The 7542-nt window shown below is 30.8% G+C and overlaps 1 long non-coding RNA gene across 1 annotated transcript; it reads right to left on the minus strand.

The window, feature by feature from the left end:
- Nucleotides 1-3013: 3013 nt before the first annotated feature.
- On the minus strand, nt 3014-5158 carry LOC123920392. Its single transcript, XR_006813654.1, has 4 exons — nt 4719-5158; nt 4001-4123; nt 3584-3895; nt 3014-3496 (listed from the first exon to the last, which is right to left on the minus strand). It is a non-coding gene; the product is annotated as an uncharacterized LOC123920392 (long non-coding RNA).
- Nucleotides 5159-7542: the final 2384 nt, after the last annotated feature.

Consider the following 7542-nt stretch of genomic DNA (forward strand, 5'->3'; position numbering starts at 1 on the left):
CAACAACTCACATCATGTGATAAATTTTAATCTTATCATAAAAAGTCATCAGTATCCCTATTTGTTTTTCTTCTATTTATTAGTAAACAGTTTTTTATTTTGTCTTGCACTTAGCAAAATGACATAAAATGGCATATTTAACTAAATTGACTTATAAAAATAACTTGACCTGAGCCTATGCTAGGCCATAGTCTCATGTAGGTATATTGATGGCTTATATTAATTACAGCATCGACATATTGTCAAATTTATTTTTATATTATCAAATAATTATTTATAAAATAATTCTTTGTTTTTAGATTATTAACTTAGACTTATTAAAATATCTTGGCCTGAGCCTATGCTAGGCCATAGGCCCGTGTAGGTATATTGACGGCTTATGTTAATTACGACATTTATATATTGTCAATTTTTTTATATTATCAAATAACTTTTTATAAAATAGTTCTTTCTTTTTATATTATTAACTTATGTGTATATTAGTTTTTTCAAATTGTTTTATCAAGAATAAATTTTATGTGTATGATAAATATTTTAAATTTTTTTAATAGTTAAAATTGTTAATTTATTTATCGTTAAGCATGAAGGAGAAAGAGTACTGCAATGTGTTTTTTTAAGCAAGAAGGAGTGCAATGTTACCAGTTTTGTTTTTCCTATTGCAGGAGAAAGGAGTAGTAGCTACTACAAAAGTGTTTTAGAGTGAGACTTTGACCGCAACAACTCACATCATGTGATAAATTTTAATCTTATCATAAAAAGTCATCAGTATCCCTATTTTTTTTTCTATTGCACTTAGCAAAATGACATAAAATGACATATTTAACTAAATGGACTTATAAAAATATCTTGGCCTGAGCCTATGCTAGGCCATAGGCCCATGTAGGTATATTGATGGCTTATATTAATTACAACATCAAAAAAATATCATTGTGTCAGGAAAGGTAGCTTGTAATAATGCTCAATTTCGCGCAGGTACCGAAGATTCCACAGACATTCTTGTCCACAAATGGTTATATGAATTCATTCTTTCCTGCATTGATTGAGGAAACACATAGTGAGCTATACTCAAGCTTGATGAGTGTGCCTCAAGCTTCTTTTTGTGAAATCAGGACAATGGAAATGTCCAAGGAATTCAACCCTCCGTACGACTTGTACTATAACATTACAGTGAAGAACATTACTGATGAGGTGTATGGTGTAGGAAAATATGAACCTGAGGTTGGTGATCTCATTGCATTCACAAGTATTCGGCCGAGAAGTGTGTATGACTTGAGCAGGATAAAAAATTACTGTCATATAGCTTATATTTGTGGATCAAAAGATGAATTTACTGATGAGATTCCTATACTGTTATCAAAGTACATGGAGATGGAGATGCATGGTAAATTTGATTCAACAAAATTTCCATGTTTTAAAGTAACATACCTTGTGTGACATTCTCAAAATCTAATCTTTGAACACCAATGTATTTATTTTGTAGTGGAACTTTCCTTGAGAATTTTCCCTGATCATTTTCAAAAGTAGGATTGATAACATTTGAATAAGCTGAATTGGTAACTTTATCAGAAGCTGAATTAGATCCTGAAAAAAATTGAAAATATGTATTTTAAGTTGTTGTTAGGAACATGATACATATATCTTCTACTTGTGACTGATTCACAATATATATTTTCAAAAATCCATCAAAGTATGTAAGTTTGCATTGTAACCTTTTTGGTATTCACTCCGTCGTGTTGATTTTGGAGTATTGTATGTACCTTCTGTGAGAGTGTTAATGAAACATGATGTAGGAGAAAAGTACTTGGGATTTGGAGTTCGGATTCTTTTTGATTGAACGGTTAAGTTCAAATCTTGAGATATGTTTTGAGTCATAGTAGAACCTTCGTATAAAATAAATGAGTAAGAACTAATATAATAAATGTAGTCAACTTATGATATATGAAGAATATAAAAAGGTTTCATTAAATACGTGGATTCAAAGGTGATAGAGGAATCCTATCCGCTTTCCTCTTAGCAATTGAACTGCTTATAAGGGTGTAGTTGGGATTTATCTCCAGTGGTTGAACACTGGGATTTATGTCCAGTGGCTGGACATTCTCTGCAATTTAAAAAAATATATTAACCTATGTGCACAATCAAATAGCAAATAAAGTTTTAAGTTAAATTTCAAAATTATGCATACCTAAATTTGAATGAGATAAACTTCAATCTTGTGTCATTGAACTCATTCCATCAAACATTGCAATCTTTCTTTGTGAGACCTTCCTTGCTCTAACATTTCCTATTCATCACCATAAATAAAATATATAACTTTTAAGAACTTAATCAAAATATACAATCCATTTGATTCAAAAATGAATTCAATAATATATATATTAGATACATAAACCTGTAGATTCAACATTCTTATTGCTGGATTGCTTATGTTGGTACTGCTTTCTATTAAATCTTGCTAGTTTTGCTTGAGATATATCCATTGTTTGTGCAACAATGGTACCTGCCTTTTCGTTTTTTTAAGCATGAATTGTGTAATGAGATTGGTAAGAGAGTGACATAGAAACTAAGGTGAAAAGTGATACTAAAAATGATACTACCATTTCATGCAATGACAGAAAAGTTGTCTTTTGATAGCTCCATTGACCCAAGCAAAATATAGTTTTTTATGACCACTTCAAGAAAGTAAAAAGGAAATAATGGTAGTCAACTTGTTTGTGTCATAAAAATTGTTTGTATGTGAATTCTTTGAAAGTGATTTATCAATGAAAAAAACAAATTTTATTAATGTGACCTACTATCAAATATTAAGTATCAAGTCTTGAGAACACAAAAAAGAGGTGTCGTTTTCAATCCTGATATACATAAAAAAGGCAATTGTAAAGCTAATTTTGCAAATTTTTTTTTTCCTGTTACTAAAGGTAATTTAGTAAAGTTCTCCATATATTTTATTAGCCATATGGTGTATGCATACCATCCACTCATATATAATTGACATTGATATATATAGTGTTTTCATGATATTGCATTTGACATATTTTTCGTAAGGAAGACATCAAATAGATTAATAGCCACAAATATATATCCATCTCAAGGTACATTACTTTAAAACATAATGGTGCTACATTATATAAGTACCAAACATAATTGTGCTAGATAAAATACAAAGTATCTTTATGTTAAACATTGACCATAAATACGAATTCCAAAATACATCTGGATATAACTTCAACATTAGTAACCACCCACGTCCTCAGCGACGTATAACCTCGATATTCATATATCTTGGTGGGTTTTCAATTGTGCACCTCAACAAATCTCCAGCATTCAACATTTTCTCCAACTTGTAATCATTCCAACCTTCACTTATACACCTTTCATATTTGTAGCGGCCGGAAGTGGCGATTGGACAACGGATAATTCTTCCGGTTTCAACATCTCTAAGATTAATTCGACGTTGATTGTCCAACAGAACATATTTAGAAATCCTGTTTGGAAAATGCTAAAAAAGAATAATTTCAAAGATTAAAATCCCTATAAATATACGTAGGATGGTTCGATTGAAAAGTAAGCATTAAAATTAACATACCAATACTTGACTGCTATTAGCCATGGCGTCGGTGACGTTGACATCAAACACCGGAAAATCTATTGGATCAGTCTCATCAAAGAGAACTCGTTATTCTGTAATCGAGGATAGAGATAAATAGCAGTGGGTTGTGTGAAACCAAATCTATTAGCAACTAAAATACCGGAACTTATATACCAAAATCCTTTTGTAAACTTAAAAACCACCATGGTTTTTTTTTTGTCACCGTCGATTAACCATCCAGGCTTGTTGAAATCCAAATGGTTTGAATAGTTGCTGATAAATTGAGGGCAGGCACATGTAAATTCTCTCCTACAATGAATGATATATATTATGTCCATATAAGCATGCCTTATGAAAAAATATTGATTAAAAAAAGAAAGGAAAAAAAAAAGATCTTATTTAACATTATAGTACCTGATTTGCATTAATCCTAGTTTTGAAATAGTTGTTTGGAATGAATGCATAGGACCCGCTCACAACATCAGCAATATCAACTAAGTTAAATGGAGATCCTCCAATATTAAAATTGGAAAGCCTCTGAACCAACGAAGAAAATTGGAAATTAAGCTTATAACGGTGATGAGTTGTTCTATAAGCCCCCCCATTTGTTGAAACATCCATGTTTTCAAAACAGTAAACCATTCCTTCCTTTAATTCATCTTTAAACTTATAAATAAGTGTTTTCTTAATAGTTGCATGTATCCTACCACCCTTATCATCCATCAAAACCATTTCAACTGAAAAAGGACTGTTAGGACGATTGAAATCAGAAACATGCCATAGTCTTATAATTTTCGCCTTAAAATTCCAAGTGGCTTTGTCAGAATTAATTTCTTCAATGTTTGAAAAAAGTTTAGTATTACCAACAATCGAAGCCATTTTCAAAAGAACTAAATTATAAAAGAGATTTTAAAAAAAAATTCGGAAATAAAAATGTGAAGAAAGAACTTAGAACAACACAAGATGAGAGAAAAGAAGGGCAAGCAATTGACTTTGCTGCGGCGCAAGTATTACTCTCACCACAGTGCCCTTTAAATATAGTGAAACTATGTAACCCTAGTTTCAATAAATAAATGAAGAAATTCGCAGAAAATTCAAGGCGGGAGAAATTGAAATCCAAATTAGGTTTTACCTTCTTTCGAATTAGGATTCACCTTTGGAGGGAAATCCATTCTGCAGTATTTGACATCAAATTTCTGCAAAGAACAAAAGAAAGCAATTACCGAAATGTATAATTTATCAACATTGGAGACTGATTCATGTAAAGACAACCCAAATGTTAGCAGAAATTAGATGTAAATTTGAATATAGGGAAGGGTTAAGGGTTGAAATTTGTCTGGTGAAAAGCAGAGTGAGAAGAAGAAGTTGCATGAATAAGTAATTGTTATTTGTTTGTAAAATAATTAAAATGAAAGCAAAAGAAATTGTTAGCCAAGAATAGAAGTCAAAAACTGCTTCTCTGTTAAGAATGAAAGGGACGCGTGAAAGCATGGTTGCTGTCTAGCATTTTTTTTTGTTTGGCCTGAAGGAAACTGGAGAAATGGGGTGGATCAAGTTGGGCCGGATAGCATTGGCCTGGTATATGTTGGCCCATTTCGTAGGAGGGAAATAGCATTTCAAATTTTGGCCAAATGAAGTAGTTTTTTTTGTCTTTTTCCAAGTAGGATTTGCTGAAATTGAATATGGGAGTGACATGTGTACAAAATTACCCTACAAATGTGTTGGTTGTGTGTAGTTATAAAGATGCTACAACTTTAACTAATAGTAACTCTGTGTGGAGGAAGGTTGTTCTTGATGCTAAGGAAAGAAATTGCTTTCATAATTGTGATGACGACAAGAAATTGGATCAAGTTATTGATGATGCATGCTTTGAGTTTGAACTGCTAGATGATTCTGCATCAGTATTTAATAAACTAAGCATAAGGGACATGCCAGAAAGAACTACTTTCTCTAGGTAAATGAAACCATTACATTACATCTTCATATATTCGTGTTAATTGTATAATGATGAACAAGTAAATTAGCATTTCGATACTCAAAATTGTAAACGTCGAACAATTTGGTCTTTTGAATTTACAAAATAGTAAATTAGTCTCTTAAATTAAAGAAGTTCATTCAATATTCTAGTCCTTACATCAAAATATTTTTTATAACTTATTGAGTGACAAAGACAGAAACTAATACTTGCATGATTGTATTTCATAGGAAACCATTGACATTGTGGCGAGGTTGAACATGTAATATTGGAAAAGTGAAGACAGACGACTCTGAAACACTATTATGCACTAGGAATTAATGCCACCACTAAAGCATATACTCTGGGGATGGTGTTTATTTTATAGTATTTGTGTACAAGCAACTGAAATATAGATTTTGTCCTTTAAGGTTATAGGTCTCTTAACATGTTTGTGTTTGCTTATGTTATTGCTTATGTTTGTGTTTGTCCTATATTATATTATCATGTTTGTTTTTTTTAACCATTACACCGGGCATTTTAATATTTTCAATTTCATGTATTATTTGAACTTTTTGGAAACTTGTTTTATAGTTTATTTTGTAAGTTAATTTATAACTTATTTTTTTCTCCCGATTTTCTCTTTTATCTTAGTAAAAATATTTTAATATTAAAAATGGGTCAGAATCAAATGACATCAAATGTCAAATTTTTTATATGACACTTTGATAATTATTTACCGGATAATTAATCGTATTATAAAATCGACCGTTGGATTGAAAATATATTATAACATAAATCATATAACATTAATCGGAAATCATTTGATATGTCAATGAGATACATCAAAATTAACGTCTTACGAACATTCAAAGAATGAGTTAATTTTGATGTATCTCATTGACATATCAGATGATTTCCGGTTAATGTTATATTTTATATACATGATCAATGTTATAGTATTTTTCAATCCAACAGTCAATTTTGTAAAATGATTATCCGGTAAAGAATTATAGGAGGTGTCATATTTTTAAGTTTGACATGTTAGTGTGATTTGATCCCGACCCATTAAAAATATGGTTTTCTATTCATTTTATAAATTTATTCAACTGGTAATTTTACCGAACACTACAAATTCAAATATGCACTACAAAGTTTATCCGCTAGAAATTAAACTTGGAAAATGCTAAAGAGTGCCTCGTGACACTAGTTAAGCATACCAATATAAAAAATTTATATATATTGGAACTTGTGCATGTAACATATTAAAGACGTAAAAAGTTCTTAACTAGTGTTCCGGGGTCGCATGACCCATTAAACTTATCGGGCTACTCCCTCCGTCCCAAATTGAGTGACACAGTTGACTGTTTCACGCATGTCGATGCATAACTTTGATGATTAATATTTTTAATTATATTATAGTAAAAATTATAAAAATATGATATTTTGAAAATACTCATCGAGACGAATTCAACAACATATTATATGCTAATATTTATTTTTATCTAATTTCCTATGATTAAATGCCCCATTTATTTTAGGGTCATGTTAACTTGTGCCCTAAGGGCACATGTTAAGCTACCTAAAAATAGAAATATAGCATTTAATGATACAAAGAATTTAATGTTTAGATAATTGAATACACTACAAATTCAATAAATTTTTTCCATATTTATCTTCTTAACATGTGCCCTAAGGGCACAAGTTAACATTCTCCTTTATTTTATTTGAGTTCATGCATGAAAAGGAGTTGAAGAAGTCGAGAAGACAATGCATCTTGTCATTTCCTATGAAATGAATCCCTATTAATTCAATTTTCTTTACCTCTATTTGATGAGTACTATCAGTGTAGCCGGTTCAACTTTCTGTAAAGAGTCTCTTTCTAGCTACACAAGTTTGTTGTTGTAGTAAAGAGAGTTTGATTTGGCTACACTAGTTTGTTACACTATCTTGAGTACTTCTCCAAATACTCCTACTCTTAATTTGAGGTCTAACTTGTAGT

This window comes from Trifolium pratense, linkage group LG4 (assembly GCF_020283565.1).
Source record: "Trifolium pratense cultivar HEN17-A07 linkage group LG4, ARS_RC_1.1, whole genome shotgun sequence".
NCBI lineage: Eukaryota > Viridiplantae > Streptophyta > Magnoliopsida > Fabales > Fabaceae > Trifolium > Trifolium pratense.